General features: G+C 47.0%; 1 protein-coding gene across 17 annotated transcripts in view; it reads left to right on the top strand.

Annotated features, from left to right (window-relative positions):
- The window catches only part of HIPK2 (homeodomain interacting protein kinase 2), a 193158-nt gene that overhangs the window by 71224 nt on the left and 103345 nt on the right, over positions 1–18589 (top strand). The window lies entirely within an intron of this gene.

The following is an 18589-nucleotide window of genomic DNA, read 5'->3' as shown; positions in this document are numbered from 1 at the left end:
GATGTTCTGTGAAGGCGTTGGAACCCATGAAGGTCTCTGTATGTGTGCGGTACTGTGTCGAAGCTTCACACAGCTCCCCTGAGGCTTGTGTGTGTAGGTTATTAATTCTGATGTTCCTGGCTCTTCCTTTTTCTTCTCTTCCCTCTATGTGTGTTCTCCCAAGCTAATCCAAGTGGACATACCAGCAGTGATGGAAGTCTTAGATACCATGTAGGGCGAGAGCGGGGGGAGGACACAGCTAAGCAAGAGCCCAGCTTTCTGAGTGTTGTCCATTGATTGCTTTTCTGTCCTGTGCCAGAGCTGCCCCTATAAGAAACGTCTCCATGGGTGACTCTCGACTTGGGGCCATGCAGATCCAAACAAGGTTTCTGCTGGTGCTAACCAGCTGTGAGATTGAAGATAGATTTTCTTTGAGAAATGGGCCATTTAAAGTTTTTTTTCCCCAACTTTTCATGTTTATATTCCGTGTCATGGTTCAAATGGAAAGGCACCCATTTTCATCTCATTGCTTTTCTTTATAAGCTCCATTCAGCAAGTAATATGGAACACGGACTGCGTGCAAAATACAGTGGACACCAAGGGGACACTGCGCTTGGATCTGGGGAGGGTGCTGTGGCATCCTTGGAAAGAACATCTCTTCTGACCATACACATTTAAATGACAGCCTCAGAAATGGAAGGCACCAAAGAAATTAGCCCAAGGGCCAAGTGGACCAGACTCTCTCTGGGACAGGAAAGTGACAATCTGTATTTGCCCAGGCCTATGGGTATGATGGTCATTCATGTTTTGAGTATTCCAGGAATGTGGCTTTGTGTGACCATTATCCTAACTCTGAAGGTGGTTCAGACAGCATGAGCATCCTTGTCTCACCGTGGGGTCAGTGCCTTGTCTGGGGCCACACGTGTGTTGGTGACCAACCCACAAGTGCAGCCTATGTCCCACTCCATCCAGATAATTCCCCACTGAGGACCTCCAAGCTTGCATCTGGAACGCCGAGGGATGCAGAGGGACAGCCTCTAGCTGCTGTAGGCAGGCCGGGGCTTCTGGGTAGGCTGAGAAATGCTCTTACTGTGAGCAGTCTCCTGTCTATCGTCCTGCCCTCCCCACCCTCCTACAGACAGGCGTCCCGTCCTCTAGAGAGTGCCGAGGAGCCACAATTCCTTGTCATGTTGGGAGTCCCGAGCAGAATGTGCGCTCTGCGTGGACACTGTGGATTTACATACCGCTTGGTGTTCTTTGTTGCTCCCTCCCTGTCCTAGTGGTAGTGAAACGTGGTGTCCTTGACCCTGGACAGGACGATGTCCGCACCCACTGTGAAATGAACACGCTCAGGTCAGAGGCCAGATGGCACGGGCACACAGCCACCACGCACATGCGCACCCGATCTGCCAGGGCATGCCACACATCTGCGCATTACCCCACAGTGGACACGGGCATCGAGTCAGCCTTGGCCCCAAGAGCCTACCCTAAATCTGAGGACAGGATGAGTGCGGCTAACCATGATGCTAAAGTTCAGGCCCTGCAGGCTCCTGCACTGGGAGGGACCACCCTGCACAGGACAGAGGGACCCGCACTTCCCCACTCGGGGCCCGCCCTGCCCGCTGACAGCAGGGTGTGCTGAGCCTCACACCCCCTGCTTTCCCATAAACCTTCTCCCTGCACCAGATCTGACTTCTCGCTATGGAAGGCAGACACATACGGCTTAAGCGTGGTCGTGTTCTCCAGGTACCAAAGAGGAAGCAGGAGAGACTGTACATATTCACGGTATCCCTCTTTCCATCTAGCAGGCAAGACTCACCACCCTTAAATACTTTCAATTTTGCCTGCACAGCATGTAAATTGCTGGGTTTGTTTTGCCACGGAAATTGAACATTTCTAACGAAACATGACAACACTATCTTTCCTAGCAGGTAGGAGGGGAGCGCTTCTGCAGGAGATGTGCTCCCCACCGCCCTTGGGAAATGAGATGGTGCCCGGCGCTGGTGAAGGGAAGTGGAGGACTCCCAGCTCTCCGGTGTCTCCTAAACAGGCTGCTGGCCACTCCAGCTACCTTGCCTTAACGGACTGGACGCCCCCGTCCATGAGACAGGCCATTGGAGCAGATCGAGGAGGGCTGTGGTGCTGAGTGCTACGTGCAGTTATTGTTTTTCTTATTAATTATAACCGTCCTTCAAGGACTTAGGCTTCATTTCCCTATTCACCTTTCCCTGGCCACTCCGCTCTCCATGCATCTCTCCCTCGTCTGTTGTAAATTCTCTCTGCATTTAAAATCCGTATGTTATGCCTTCTTGCATTTGAGAGAACTTTTGGACTTACATTTGTTTTATAATTTGTCCTGGGTGTTAGTCTTGGGCAACCAGCTAGACTGTAAATGTCCTGGGTGTCCGTTCTGGTGATTAACATATTCTCCATACTTGATCGGGGGAGTTGAGGATTAGAGATTTCACAAGGCCGGTTAAAGGAAAGCTGTTCTATAAATCCCCTAAGCCTTTCATGAGCTGCAAAGGTCAGCAGTAATGAAAATCATTTCAGGAATTTTTTTTTTAATAATTTAGGTGTGTTTAAAAGAGCTTTTTCAGGAACCTTCATACCTTGCTAGTGGGAATGCAAAACAGTGCAGCCACTGTGGAAAACAACTTGGTGCTTCCTCAGAAAAGTAGAATTTCTATACAGTCCCCACAATTCCACTTCCTAGGTCTGCACCTGAGAGGATTGAAAGCAGGGACTCAAACAAATAACTTATATGTTATGTTCGTAGCAGCATTATTCAATAGACAAAAGGTGGAAACAGCCCAGTTATCCATCAGTGGGCGTATGTAGGAACAAAATGTCCATCTAGGGACACCTGGTGGCTCAGTGGTTGAGTGTCTGCCTTCGGCTCAGGGCGTGGTCCTGGAGTCCTGGGATTGAGTCCCACATCGGGCTCCTTGTGGGGAACCTGCTTCTCCCTCTGCCTGTGTCTTTGCCTCTCTCTCTGTGTCTCTCATGAATAAATAAATAAATAAAATCTTTAAAAAAAAAAGTCCATCTATACAACGGAGTATCATTCAGCCATAAAAAGGAGTACAGTTGACCATTTGAACAATGTGGAGTTAGAGGCACTGACCACCCCCTCAGTCAAATCCACATATAACTTTCAGCTCCCCCCAAAACTAAACTACCAAAAGCCTACTGTTGGGGCACCTGGGTGGCTCAGCCAGTTAAGCATCCTACTCCTGATTTGTTGGCTCAGCTCTTGATCTCAGAGATCAAGCCCTAGGTCGGGCTTCATGCTGGGTATGGAGTCTGCTTGGGACTCCTTCTCTTTCCCTCTGCCCCCTGCCCCAAAGCCCACTGTTGACCGAAGCCTTGCCAATAATATAAACAGTCAACACGTTTTGTATGGTACATGTATTATGTACTATATTCTCATGGTAAAGTAAACTAGAGAAAAGAAAATGTCATTAAGCAAATCATAAAAAAGAGAAAATACATGTATAGTGCTACACTTTATAAAAAAACAAAAACAAAAAAAATCCACACGTAAATGGAGCCATACAGTTCAAACCTGTGTTGTTCAAGCCTGGGCTGTACTAATACATGCTACATGTGGACAAACTTCCAAACTGGGCCGAAGAAGCCAGACACAACACATGTTGTTGATTCCCTTTATATGAAATGTCCAGAACAGATGAATTTATGCAGACAGAATGCAGATTGCTGGTTGCCAGGGCCTGAGGGATGAGGGGGAACCACTGCTGGTGGAGAAGGGGTTTTACTTCTGAGCGGTAGGAATGTTCCAGAACTAGAGAGAGGTGATGGTTGCCTCGTGTTGTGAGGTTACTAGATGCCACCGAATGGCTTGCTGTAAAATGGTTCATTTTATGTTCTGTGGATTTCACTTCAATAAGTTAAATATTTAAAAAGAAGAAAGAACTTTTGTAGGCTGAGGATTTGGAATAGGATGGGATTTTACTGTGAACCGAGATTGAAGCCCTTTTGGATTTATTTGTACATTGGACCTAGAATTGTTTAAAAAAAAAAAAAATGCCAGCTAGAATAAGAGTGGTTTTGAGAGCTGTATTCGTGCACCAGCTATAGGAATGGATTGAAAAACCCTTACAAAAGCAGAATTTTGAGGATGATTTATACTTCTCTGGTGCTAGACTGAAACACTAGAGTAAATTGGGGGTTTCTTTTTTCATTGTCTTGGGAAGAAAAGAAACAGCTTTATCCTAGCTGTCTTTGTGGCCTCCAGGCACCCTGGCGTATGAAAGTGGAGGTTAGTGGTGCCCTGATGAACGCGAGATTACCTGAAGGCCGGGCGCCATCTGCACAGTGAGCCAGGAATTCCCAGCGTCTCTGTGTGTGTGTGTGTGTGTGTGTGTGTGTGTGTGTGTGTCCTTTTCTCTCCCTCTGTCCATTTCTCTCTCTCTCTCTCTCTCTCTCTCTGACTCTCATTCTCCCTCTGTCTTCTAAAGAGAACTAATCCTGGTCTGGGGAAAAAAAAGACCTTTGTTTATGATATTTTAGTATTCCCAAAGTATACGGTAGAGCTGATTTTAGAGTTGGCAACCCTGAAATAAAGCTCCAGTCCTGCCCCTTCCTGACTCTGCATTCGTGGGCAGGTTACAAAGCCATCCTGTGCCTAAGCTCTGTGGGTCCCTATGCTAGGGAGACTGACGCCCTCGTACGGACGTGAGGACCAAGTGAAGCACCCACGCAGGGCCTATGGAAGCACCCGGAAAACATAGCCTCCGAAGCAGGTGTCACCTGTGGAGTGCTGACTCCAGGGGGTCCCTTCAGTCTGGTGTCTGGTCCCCGGTGTCACATACTTCCTTTGCCCTGCCACATTGGGAAGGTGCAGAGTACCTGGGTCTTGTTGGGTCTCTCATCAGCTGTCTTCCCCGGCCGATAAAGACTCCGGCCTTTCCACCTTCCCCAGCCCTGGGTTCCACAGAGATAGTGCTATTTTATTCTCCTGGGCCTTTAGATGAGAAAGAAATTGGCGTATTACCACATGTGGATCTGCATATTGTGTTCTTTCTCTGCTGCTATCGAGAAAACCAACCAAAGTTCAACAAACGTGACATTGTCAGTGGCTTCCCGGGCACCGTCTCCTTGCCTCAGCTGTTACTCTGCAGTACGCTGTCCCCTTCTGGCCGGTTCGCCCACGTCTTAACCAGTCACACGTCCACCCTTCTCCAGATCTTGATTTGTTGTTCCTTCTCCTTCCCCCTTCATCGGGAGGCAGTTCCTGGACACCCACTGTAGCAGGGCGGCGCGCTGTAATGAGCACGAGGAGGCCCTTTCCCTCGAGGACAGTGAGAAATCACTGTGATCACAGAAAAGCTCTATTAAGGGGGCTAAGATTTCATTAAACTCTGTTTCAGTAGCCATTTTTCCCCCAGTCTCGCTTCCCCATAATTTTGGGTAATTTGTCCAAAACATCTTTCACAGGGTGTATTTTGTGTCTATTTGTAAATCTCCCGTCCCTAAGTTTTTCTCTGGAGTGTGTGTGCCTTCTCTTCCTGGAAATCTGTACTGGTTGTACCAAACAGCTCCACTTTATTCTGGTGCCTCGCCTTCTTCTGGCCTCCTGGAAAACTTTTTTAATGTCCCCCAGCTCAGACATATCCCTTTCTGTTTCATGGATACAGAACTTCCCTCCCTTGTGGCACAGATGTCACGTAATTGGGTTGGCATTATCAGCGCCATCGCACGGGTAGGTGGCCCCAGGAGGTGGTGTGGAGAATCCCCAGAGGCCGCCCAGCCAGCCGGCGATGAAAGGTAGCCCTGGACCTCTCAGTGGTCGTGCACTTATATTTAGGCCTTTCTCTCCGATTTGGGGCTGCCCACTGTGCTGGTCACTTTGATGACAAGGACTGCTGTTCACTGGAAACCAGGCTACAAGCAGCCTCCTCCTTAATGACCGAACACATGTGGCTGCTGGCAGTGGGAGACAGTATGAATATTAATAAACTATATTTCACTTTTATTGCTTTTTTATTAGGTTTTCATGGAGATGGTGTTTGTGAGTGAAGTCCAGGCGCTGAGCTAGAGACAGGCGTTTTGTTTTCTTGACAAAATGGCGAACCCCGCAGCCAGAGGCAAGAGTGTGCTAGGAGCAGCCAGGTAGGAGAAATGCCGGTCACATGGCAGGCCATATAGAAAGGGAGGAGCCTGTGAATTTTTATACTGTAACTGTCGTCTGAGGCAGATAAGTACCACCGTTCAGCGGGTCTGCAGGGGATTTCTCACGTGGCTCCAGCTGCTCCCCTCCCCATAAGTGACTCTGACACCCGCCTCCCCTGGGGTTGTCATGGGAGTGTCCCCTCCACTGGACCCCACGGCCCTCATCCAACCACCCTCCCTCTGCTCACCTGACACCTTTCTGCCAAACCAGAGCAGTCACAACATCCCCAATCTCTCACGGCCTACCATCCATCTCTATTCTTGTGTGACCATGGCTGCGCTGGCCAGCAGGGAATGAGAGACCTGTCCCGACCCCTGAATCCAGGCTGGTGGCCCTTCGAGACCCAGGTAGAGCAGGACAGCGTTCCGGTGTGGCTCCAGAGACAGGAGGTGGTCCTGTGCTGGGACAAGAGCCATCCCTCGGCACGTGCCTTCAATCTTGCCCTGCAGGAGGACACTCTCCAGAGCTCTGACCTGAGTGTGGCTGGGATGTGTCACTGTCAGGCCACATCATCTTTGTGGTGGAGATGGGGATATTCCTCCTTGGGCCGGGTGACATACCTTGAGTCTGGGTCAGCTTGTGAGTGCGTGTCTCTCAAGCGGGGACCATGACTGGGAGAGCTACGGGGGACAGTTGAGTGAACATACTTATTTCGTGAGTCAGGAAGATCAGATGCATTTCTGCTAACTTGAAATCAAATAGTCTGCTTCACCCAAAGTGCTGAGTAATGGAGAACACTTAGGTTTAACCGTTCTTGATTACTTATTGAATGGGGGGCTGGGAAGTATGTTCCTGCTTTTTCCATTGCAGACTCCATCTCCATTTAGAATTAATTACTCCCTAGAAAGACTGTACCCTTTGTGCACACAGAAGTTGCTTGTTTTTAGAATCGAGTTATTACGCCTTGCATGTCTTTAACTTGCAGCACCATTTATTGAGTGCCTACTGCATGCTGAATACTGTATTTTAATACTCTGATGAATGCAGGTATTTTTGGAAATGTTCACACAAGTCACAGGATTGGAGAGTAAAGAATGTCCAATGTGTATATGTTTTCCAAGTGATTGAAAACCATTTCAACACCATACTTAAAATGGTCTCACTTTTCTAGACAGAAATCTAAGCAAAAGACACCATAGCACCCATTGCCTTCTGATACAGAGTAGAGGACGAAGAGAGAACGGCACTGACATTTAGCAATCACCTGCTAAAGGCCACAGGCCTACATTTAATCCTCGTGACAATCATTATCAGCCCCACTTAGTAGATGGAAAATTGAATCTCAAGAAACCAATTGCCAAGTGGCACAAGGCTAGTAGTAAGTAGCTGCTGGGATTTGAACCAGATGTGTCTGATTCCCACATACATGCTCCTTCTACCAAGGGGCTTTCTCTCTCCCATTGAGCCTTTTCCTAATCCCGCAGGGTTATCATTATGATGAGTGTGATAGATGTGCTCATCTATAGAGATGCACTTCGGCATTCTATTTAGATATTTAATTCTCTTTGCTCCAAAGTTAAAAGGCTCTTGTTATCTCTGTTCAGTGAATTCTTAAAATAATAACTAGAGCTGCCGTTTATTAAGTGCCTATCATGTGCCAGGAACTTTATATATATATGCACATCATCTCTATTCTACATGACTCTTGCAGCTAAATATTTTGCCTGTTTCATCAATGGGGAGACAGACTCAGAGAAGTTAACGAAATTGCCCACGATCACATAACCACTAAGTGATAGAGCTGGGTCTTTCTGCCTCCAGACCTGTCATGTTTTCCCAGAGCAGTCGGTCTCTGGTCTTCTCAGGCCTTAGCCGCCTCTGCTCACTGCTGTCAGTATGCCAACCCCTTACCCCCCTCCCAATGTGATGTTCTAACCTGCTCATGACTGCAGAACAAGTCACCAAACTTGTTAGAGGTAATGAAAAAATAGTGCATAAGAGCCAGAGGATTTGGATCCTAGCTTCAGGCTGGACCTGTGACCTTGAACAAGTCATTAACTCCTGGAAGTTTTAGAAGTGTAAACCCCTAGTCCCTGCTTCCCTGCCTAGGCATTTACCGCACATGTAGGAGCATTTCTGTATGCTTCATCCACATAATGTGTGTAGGCTGAATTGTGTTTAGTACATATGCACACAGCTTTCTTTTCTGATGCATATAGATGCTATTTTGATTAATATATTGAAAAACATTCTGTGGGTGCCACAGCTTTTTTGGCATTTTATATTTTCTGTTGGAACAAAATAAAAGTACAGTTGTTATCATGTGGCTTTGACTGCCCCCACACACACACCCCTGATTTTAGAGATGAGGATGGGCTTCCACTTGATATCCAGGGTTGTAGTCCCCACCACAGAGAGAGCACCTGCCCTGCACACTGTAATAGGATTGCTGTGCATGTCCAGGATGTGGCAACACCATGCAGGGGGCACAGAGCCAGATCCATGGCTCCGCCCTCTCAGAGTGGTGTTTGTATGAAGCAGGCTTCTGGAGGAGGCCTCTCCATGGCCATCGTGCATGAGCTTTGTGCATGGACTTTAGGATACCTGTTTGTGGTACTCAAAGGCCTTTTGGAGTTTACTTCCAGGTTCTGGTTTATGTTCTTATAGTTGTTGATGCCAAATAAATGAGCTCCAACCATTACTAAATTTATATATAATCTCTACTAAAAAGAGACTACTGTGTCAGATACTTTGTAGTTAGAAATTATACCAGATTGGTCAGTTCTCTGAATACTGGTTTACTGAAACTTTGAAAACAACAACAGAGGCACCTGGTTGGCTCAGTGGGTTGAGTCATGATCTTGGGGTCGTGAGATCGAGCCCTGTGTTGGGCTCTGTGCTCAGCAAGGAGTAGGCTTGGGATTCTTTCGTACTTTGCCCCTCCCTCTGTATGCATGAATGCTCACTCTCTCTAATAAATAAACTCTTCAAAAAATAAATAATTAAAAGAATCAGGGTGCCTGGGTGGCTCAGTGGGTGAGCGCCTGCCTTTAGCTCAGGTCATGTTCCCGGGGTCCCAGGATCGAGTCCCACATCGGGCTCCCTGCAGGGAGCCTGCTTCTCCCTTTGCCTATGCCTCTGCCTCTCTCTGTGTGTCTCTCATGAGTAAATAAATGTTTAAAATCTTAAAAAAAAAAATTAAAAGACAACTGTCTATATGTACAATGCATGTTGGTGCATTAAAATCCATTCACCTTTCATAAATTTTATTTGGGAAGATAGGAATTTTTTCCCCTTTTTATACGAGCTGGGTGTGATAGATTCAATAGCTTCCCTGAAAGGAGAAATAAGTGTATCTCATAGTACATTTCCATTCCAAAAAATATCTGGGTTCGTTTCATTAAGACACAGTTTTTAATTCATTATTTGTTTTTAATACCTAATTTGATACTTTACAGAGTACAATCATGTCTACTACTTCATTTAATCATCAGAGCCCACTCCATTTCATCCCCACTTACACGTGTGGAAACTGAGAAGCTGCTTTGCTGCAGGACACAGAGCCAGGTGGGAGTCACGCCAGCCCGGCCCCAGCCCCAGCCAGCTCTCCTGACACCGGGCTTCCAGTTTAGTCCAGTTCCTCATGCATACATTGTGTTCCATACAGAAGTGCCAGGTCCGAGTTCAAATGATTCTAAACAACATAATACTGGTACGGAGGAAAAAAAACACAAAACCTCAGAAGAGCAAGCCTCAATGACATCGTCTCTCTCCTGTGCAGCCTTATTGTATAAAAAGAGAACATGAATTCATTGGCCTCCCCTCCACAGGCATGGATGCTGAAGTTTATTAACTAGAATGGTAAAGGGCTCGTCTGAGTCTGAATTACCAGCAACTGCCACATTATTGGATGCTGGGTTTGTCAGCAACAGTGCCAGGTGTTTGCACAATAGAAACTATCGGACTATAGGGACGTGCAAGCCAGGCTCTGCAGCTAACCACATATGTAGCCAGTCCAGGGCTGGGATAACAAGGAGGGGAGCTTTCCTTTTGTTTCAGGAGGACGGTTCTCACAGAACCCCAGCATCAGGGCACCAAAGCCATCTTGACAGTGACCTAATCCCCCCACCTCCTTCAAGCCGATCCTGTTCGACACCCTTATGTGGAACACATACTAGGTCTAAGCCCTTGGCCAGGTGCTAAGGAAAAGGCCAGGTCCTCAGCAAAAGCGGACCAAAGGCCTGTGAGACAGACTGGCCAGATTCAGACACCTGACTGGTAGGGGGCCTGCTGTGTGCCCCTCCCCTGTCCATTGGGCAGGACCAGCTCCAGGACTTTGGCCCAGTTCCCTGACTCCCTGTCTAGTGCTCATGACACCAAACATAGGCAGATGTGCTCTACAAGGGGACCACGGGCTGGTGTGGGCTGACGTGGTCTCTGTTCCTTCATGCCAGCTAACAGGTGCTCTGCAGTGCTCCAGAGGAACTTGCCCTGCCGTCCCTTTAAAATCTATCGTCTCTGCTGCTCCCTGTTTTTTGAGTACCTGGCATTGGGCCTCCCTGTGCCCCTGGGCCATCTCGGTCCCGGTCCTTGTCCCTGTCAGGGATGCTCTGTCTCCCAGAGTTACTAACTCATTTCTCTGGACTCTGTCCTTTTCCTGCTCCTTTTTTTTCCTTTTTTTCTTTTTTTTTCCTCTTTTTCTAATTTCAGAGTTAGAAATCTCTAGACCCCAATTAGTCCTGACTCTTGTCTGGCAACATTCAAGCCGTAATTCTGGAGTTCTGAGCCACAAAACTAAGCATGAGGTCAAATATTACCCTCGGGCCAGTGGGAAGCCAGTGACGGGCAGAGGTGGGCAGGTGTGTGCAGGAGAGGAGTCCCATCAGGGCTCCGTAGGTGAGAGTCACCTCTGAGCAGCTCCCCTGTAACAGGCAGAGCACCAGGCACCTCCACCAGTTTCACTAATACGCATAAACAATGTGTGAAAATAATTCTGGGCTTTTCACGTGAAATATTTATTTTCATTCCAAATTGGGGAGCAAGCTGATTCTTTCTCATAAGAGAGTGTATAACATAAATAACTTCAATATGATGCTCTTAAACTAGCAAAATCTTAATGCTGAGAACTTCAGGGTTCTCTTTTGCCCATGAACTTTATTGTGGTGGCTGGATTAGGCTGTCCCATTAACACCAGCGTAATGCAAACCACTTGTGTCTGATGGCGCGTGTCCTGCTTGGTAAGTGTGTCCGCCACCCCCCCCCCTCGCCCTCCAGCAGAGCCTCCCTGACAGCTCTTGGGGAGGAGACCACAGGGCTCATAGCACTCACCGGGCACCTCCAAGCTGTAACGAGATTAATCTTTAGCTATTGCTCTGGGTCACCAGCTGGCAATTAGGAACATTCTCATTTTGAGAATTTCTCTTCCCATGCTTTGGGAATATTAGGGTTTGACTTGCGGTGATACCATAAGACACGAGCTCTTAATTAAACTGAAAATAAAATTGTGATATATTTTAGTATACATAAGCTCCTGAAAGTACCCCAAAGTCTTCTGAGTTAATGATCCTTTTCACAGACTTTTTTTTTCAGGTTCTGTGCTGGTAACATTAAATATACACATAGGCTGAATTCTCCTTGTAATGAACGTTAGTATTTTTAAGTTTGCTGTCTGGGTGTTGGTTGAGTGGGAGGTGGGAAGAGGGAAAGTAATTTTACATGGGAATTCATCTCTGATGTTAAAAATAGTAGTCACCAGAGACGTACGATAGATACACAAATATTATCCCGTACCATGTTATGCAGGGAAGCATTTGATGCTAAAATTGGAGGCCATAGTTGAAAATAAATAGGAGACCAGCCCTCTGAGATATTTACCTATAACTGGGATCAGACCCCTTCCCCCGCCACCCCAGGAAAGCCCTTGGAAGAGAACCAGACAGGAGCCATCAGCTTCTCCTTCTACCCTTCACATCTGACCCAGACTCTAGAGGTGAGAGTAAGAAGCCACTGCTTTCAGACCTTTCTGTGTCTTCCAGTCTGTGTTTGCCACTCGGCTGCTTCTGACATTCAGAGGCCAAGTTATCATTTACTTGACAGTCATTCCCAGTTAGAGGTAGTTATGAGGACAGGAGCTGGGAAGGATGGGTGTTGTAGAGAAGCGCAAGGAGCCTGCGAAACAAGAGAATGCAAAGGGGGAGCATCTTGATCATGAGAGAGTCATTAGTGCCAGACTCACGTGGCCAAGGAGCAAGACTTCACTAGGCTGGGTCTGGCCAGACTTCTGGGGCAGTGAGAGGGGCAAGTGTGTGTGTGTGTGTGTGTGTGTGTGTGTGTGTGTGTGTGTACACGCGTGCATGCACACTTGCACATGGTGGCCCACTGGATTCATCCTTCCAGGCCTCATAGGCCATCTGTGTTTGCTGACCTGACCTTGGCAGCACCTCACAGTAGGTTGGGGGTGCTTAGGTATAAGGGTAGACTTTACCCCCTGGATGTGCTCAAACTCCACTTCCCAGAGCTTGGCTGAGAAGGACACTAGACCTGGTTCTCCCCAGAGATCTTTGCCCTCTCTGTGGGAAATTTTGTTTCATCTCATATCTAGATTATTTTTGTGCTCCCTCAGCCATCCACCAGCTCCAGAACTGTTATTAAGCACAAAGGTGAATGGTTTTAGCCAGAATTTCATTCAGTTTAGGGCAAGAGGTGCTAATTATTAGAACCACCCTTACTCCTTGAGGTCTGCAAGTTTAAGGGTCCAGGGGACTAGTATTTCCTCCAGGTGCTGGTAAGGGGTGCCTGGCGATGGACAAGACACATGGATGGGGGAGTGAGACAGAATGGAGATGATTTACTACTCATAACCTTTGTTAAAATTAAAACCAGGGGCAGCCCGGGTGGCTCAGCGGTTTAGTTCCACCTTCAGCCCAAGACCTGGTCCTGGAGACCTCGGATCGAGTCCCACGTCAGGCTCCTTGCAGGGAGCCTGCTTCTCCCTCTGCCTGTGTCTCTGCCTCTCTCTGTGTGTATGTGTCTCTCATGAATGGATAAATAAAATCTTTAAAAATAAATACATAAATAAATAAATAAATAAAAATTAAAACTGGAATTCTTAAGTAACATTAAGTGTTCTATGTTCAGCACATTGGCTATTGACTCTGATTCTAAGATTTACCATTAGGTGCATTCAAATCAATAATTAACGTGCACAGAGCACTTGCTGTGTACAAGCCACTGTGCCATTAGCGACAGAGAGCACAAAGCTGAGCAAAAACACTGTTCCTGATCTCAAGGACTATTAATTCTTGTGGGGGCCATCGTGGAGCATATTCATTGCTGCCGTGCCCACCCGAAGGACCCAGAAGAGGGGGCCAGGCAAGTATACAGCTGGGGGTGACTAAGGAAAGCTTCCCACAGGCGATGGCTGAGCCCCGGTGGAGGTAGAATCGACATCTCCCTCTTTGGTGCCCCAACCTTTATTCTGACCGTTTATTGCACATGTATGTTTATAGGTCTGGCCACCTCTACCCCTAGTTAGAGCCTCTGGTGCCAAGAACAGTGCTTGACTCACTGTAAGTCCTCAGGGGATGCTCCTGAATGAGTGGATGAATGAATGAAAGAACCTATGGTGGTGATGGCTTAGCCTGGGGAGGTAAGTTGGACTGAATTACAAAGGTCTAGAATACCGTGAATGTTACAGCTCATTGGCAGTAAGGGCATTTTTCTTCCAGTGCGGAAGCAATATGGCCTGGAGTCTACACCATATAAAGGGTGGAAGCTGGGGCATAGCCGATTTGGTCCCTGCCTCTGAGCCGAGCCCCAGCATGGCTTGGGATCTGTACCAAAGTGGGCTACTCACAGAGGTGGCAAACTAAGGGAGGAACCAGACTCGAAGAATGCCATTATGATTCTTGGGCTAGAAAGAGCAGGGCCCACTCAGGCCAAGCCACTGTGACCTGGGGCATTTCCAGGTCCCAGGAGAGATTGTCCTGGAAGCAGGGCCCCGGGTCACAGACAAAGAAATACAGGGATATACCAGCTCCGAGAACTTGTGGCCTTCTACTCCTTGGAGTGGTGGTGGCTGTAGTGCAGAGTCCAGGCTGCCTTCCGAGAACCGTTTCTTCTTGGAGTACCAGGGCTGGTACACAAGGATCTTTAGATGGGCTCCTGGTGGTTGCCACACATTCTTCATTGTCCTGTAAAGCAAACCAACTTAATTTAGATTCACAGAAAATGAGCCTTTTTTTCATACATGGTATTTAGCAGCCATTGGAGATAATCCTTCACAGTCACCTCTTGCTTGTCCACACTAAGGCTGGGTGCAATGGAAAGGTGGATGGAGCACCAGCCTCAGTATGTAAAACAGCAGGTAATCCAGAAATCTTTCAGCTGTGGAAGTGGATATGTGCTTCTGTTTATTTATAGAGGTGTCTGGCGTTCTGAAAATTCACCATCAAGTTTTGAGATCAGCTTTTAATAAAGACGACTGAATAGCAGGACTGCTTACCACCTCCTGCCCCATCCACCTCCAACCCATCCCCAGTCCTCATTTGGGATGGCAGCATGCTTCTAGTACAAAAGCAAGCCAAGGAAGAGAAGGCTTAAAAGCTAAAGCCAGAGAGAAACTTTGCAAATTTCCTTTTTCAAATTGGTTGTGTGTTATAGTGGTGAAGGCATTGACCCAATTGAAACTTCTAGGGCTCCATCAGAGAGCTGCATTTAATGCCTCACCTGTACATTTATATTAGGAAAGGTGTGTTACCAGCTCCCCCAAAGTGCAAAGTCTACCCAAAATAGAGACTGAAGAGTGGCTTTATCATATAGTGAGTCAGCTCAGCTTTATCATCTAGTGAGTCAACATCAGCCAAGAGGAAGGATGAATATAGCATCATGATATTCTGCACGGGAAATTCACGGGCAGGCACACTGGGGGTGGGGGGTGCCGTGTAAGGCAGTGGCTGTGTGGTCCAACTGGGGCCCCGGGCCCCGTAACACACCGAGACACAGCCTGTGGAAGCAAGCTTCAGAAGATACACAGGGCCACCGTCAGGCTGCCCGCTGAGCTTTGTCAGGTGGCTGTGTTCCAAAACAGAAGGGCTGTGCCCTTCCGTCATGGTTGGGAAGTTCAGGAAGCACGTTTAAACATACACGTGCCCACAGACATGAAAAGGATTCCATCTTCTGAAGACTCTTGGCTTGATCTTAACGTGAAGTTAAAAATGGGTTGCCACGTTGGAGGCATTTCTTCAAGCCAGTTTTGGATAGAGTCCCTGATTATTCTGTTCCTGGGGACATTCAAGATACCCATGCGTGTCGTGGTCTGTCCTTTAAGAACCATCTCTTGCCCCATAAAAGCCCTCAGGGACAGCTTCCCCTCAACACCCGAGGCACCTTGTGGGGCAGCGTTCAAGTGAGCGACATAAGTTCAATATTGGGTACCTGATGTCAGAGTTTGCGGGTCCTCAGGAAGAGGCAGTGCGGATCCCCCTGGAATCCAGCAGAATGGCCCTCCTTCCCAGAGTGATTTGGAATGACTGCCGCCAAACGCTGCTTCAGGAGTCTTTGGGGTGAGGGTGGAGCGTTCTTGGGAGATGGGCTCCCCCTTGCTTTCCCACCTTCTCATACCCACCCACACTCTTCTTTGTCATCATCTGCAGAAAGCTTTGCCTCCCGCCCTTTCTGCCTTTGGGGATGAGAGAGCCTAGGGTCCGTGTCGAAATGATTCTTGATAAAGGCGTCCTTGGTGCTAAATATTTATTTTAAGGTAAACCATCCTACTTCTGAGAGGTCATGCAGAGCCTTTTACTAGTCAATGCGTGAGTGTCTTTGGGCTTTTTTATTCAGCTCTGCAGCGGCCACCTAACAAACTGGAATCCTGAGATGAGCTGACAAGGATGCAGAAATGAAGAAATAAACAAAAAGCCATGTTAATTTCAAGCTTCAGTAGGAACACAAAAAGAAATATTAACACTCGCTGAATGACAAATAATGAAACGGCTAGGATTTGTTAATGCTTCTAGAGAGTCCTAAGCTCTCCTAGGATTCCCTGCCCATCAGGTGGAGCCCATTTATAACTAGCAGTGCCCCGTGAAGGTGGTTCGGTAGGTGGTTTAATTTAAAGATTAGTACCTGAAAACATATGGTGTTCCTAAGACGGTTCCAGGGTTCCATTTACTCCTTTCTGATCTCCTCGGGGCAGTCCCATCTCCTTAGTGTAATCTTCATAATTGCGGTCCCCTGAGTAAAAAGTCACTTCACCCGGCAAGGATGATCACAGAGTTGTTGTTGTATTGTTGTTGAATGTGTTTGTAAAAAAAAGAAAGAAAGAAAGAAAGAAGAGAGAGAGAAGAAAGAAAGAAAGAAAGAGAAAGAAAGAAGAAAGAAAGAAAGAAAGAAAGAAAGAAAGAAAGAAAGAAAGAAAGAAAGAAAGAAAGAAAAGAGAAAGAAAGAAAAGAAAGAGGGAAAGAAGAAAGAGAAAGAAAGAAAGAAAGAAAGAAAAGAAAGAAGAAGAAAGAAAGAAAGAAAGAAAGAAAGAAAGAAAGAAAGAAAGAAAGAAAAAGAAGGAAAGAAAGAAGGGAGGGAGGGAGGGAAGGAAGGAAAGAAAAGAAAGAAAGAGAAAGAAAAGAAAGAAAGAAAGAAAGAAAGAAAGAAAAGAAAGAAGAAAAGAAAAGAAAGAAAAGAAAAGGAAAGAAAGAAAGAAAGAAAAAGAGGGAGAGGAGAGGAGAGGAGAGGAGAGGAGAGGAGAGGAGAGGAGAGGAGATCAGTCCAGTCTCTGGCTCCTGTTCGTTTCCTGTTTCTTCGACATCCACGTTCTTTAGAAGTCTGTCCTCTCACCTTGACACAGTATTTTTACACACTGAGAAATATTAAGGTTCTAAAATTTGTGCTCGTGTGTCAGGTGGATGGAAGGCGCTGTCAATTTCAACCTACTTTAATTCAGTTTCGTAAGTGTTTTTGGAGTACCTCCTGTGTGCACGGATCCGTGTGAGGTGGGGTGTATGCACAGAGAGGCACGTGGTGTTTCACTGTGGACCCAAGGTGGTACGGCAAGTCAGGGGACGGGAAACTTCGTCTGACTTCTTCATTCTGTTGACATCATCTACTGCCTGTCCCTGCCTCTACTAGATTATAATGCTCACCCACAGCAGCCTGCCATTCACTTTGTATACTCAGCACTTAGCAAGGGTTTGGCACACAGTGGGCAGCCGACAAATGTCCGATGAAGGAGCTGATTGGGACAGCAAGAAAGGAAAGGTGTCACGAGGCAGGGGCCTGTGAGGTGAACAGAAGACCGTGTCGGACCTTGACCTTGACAGGGAGTGTAAGACTGCTCCAGGGAAGGAGACCAGGCTTTAGCCTCGACAGCCTGGAATGGGAACAGCCTAGAGTTCAGCATGGTTGAACCTTGGGATTCCTACAGAGTGGTCAGCAAACTATGGCCCGAGGGCCGGCCTCATCTGCTGTTCACCAGGTGTCTGCAGTGACTTTTGTGCTATGTCAGCAGAAATGAGTACAGTTGATCTTTGGATAATGCAAGCATTAGGAGCACCAACCCTATGCATGGTTGAAAATCTGTATATTACTTTTGACTCCCTGAAAAACTTACCTACTAATAGTCCACTGTTGGCTGGAGGCCTTACCAGTAAATAAATAGTCATTTAACACATATTGTGTACGTCATATATATTACATACTGTATTCTTACACTGAAATCAGCTAGAAAAAAGAAAATGTTGTTAAGAAAATCATAAGGAAGGGGCACCTGGATGCCTCAGCGGTTGAGCATCTGCCTTTGGCTCAGGTCATGATCCCGGAGTCCTGGGATTGAGTCCCACATGGGGCTCCCCACAGGGAGCCGCTTCTCCCTCTGCCTATGTCTCTTCCTCTGTGTGTGTGTGTGTGTCTCATGAATAAATAAATAAAGTCTTTTAAAAAAAGAAAATCATAAGTAAGAGAAATACATTTACAGTGCTGTATTAGAAAAAAATCCACGTAGGGGGCACCTGGGTGACTCAGTCAAGCGGCCAACTCTTGGTTTCAGCTCAGGTCATGCTTTCAGAGTCCTGAGATCAAGCCCCAAATTGGGCTCCACGCTCAGTGTGAGTCTCTTTGTCCCTTTCCCTCTCCTCCCTGCTCCTCTCCTGTCCTCTCCTCTCCCCACCCCTAGCTCCCTTTCTCCCTCTGTCTCTCCCCTATAAACTCTTAATAAGTAAATAAACTCTTTTAATAAATAAATAAAAGTTAAGAATCCATGTGTAAGTGGACTGGTGCAGTTCTAACCCGTGCTGTTTAAGGGTGAACTGTAGTTGCCATATATAGTCTGCTAAGCCAAAAATATTTGTTATCTGTCCTTTACAGAAAGAATTTGCTGACCTCTGCTCTAGAGGAATAAATAACGAAGGGCACAGTTGCAGGGGGACCATTGTAAAGTGACAGTGTGTACGTGGCTGTCTCTGACATGGTCAGAGGTGTAGTTTA

This window comes from Canis lupus, chromosome 15 (assembly GCF_048164855.1).
Source record: "Canis lupus baileyi chromosome 15, mCanLup2.hap1, whole genome shotgun sequence".
Classification (NCBI taxonomy): Eukaryota; Metazoa; Chordata; class Mammalia; order Carnivora; family Canidae; genus Canis; species Canis lupus.
Note: the sequence above shows the minus strand (reverse complement) of the source record. Positions and strands in the feature narration are given on the sequence as shown.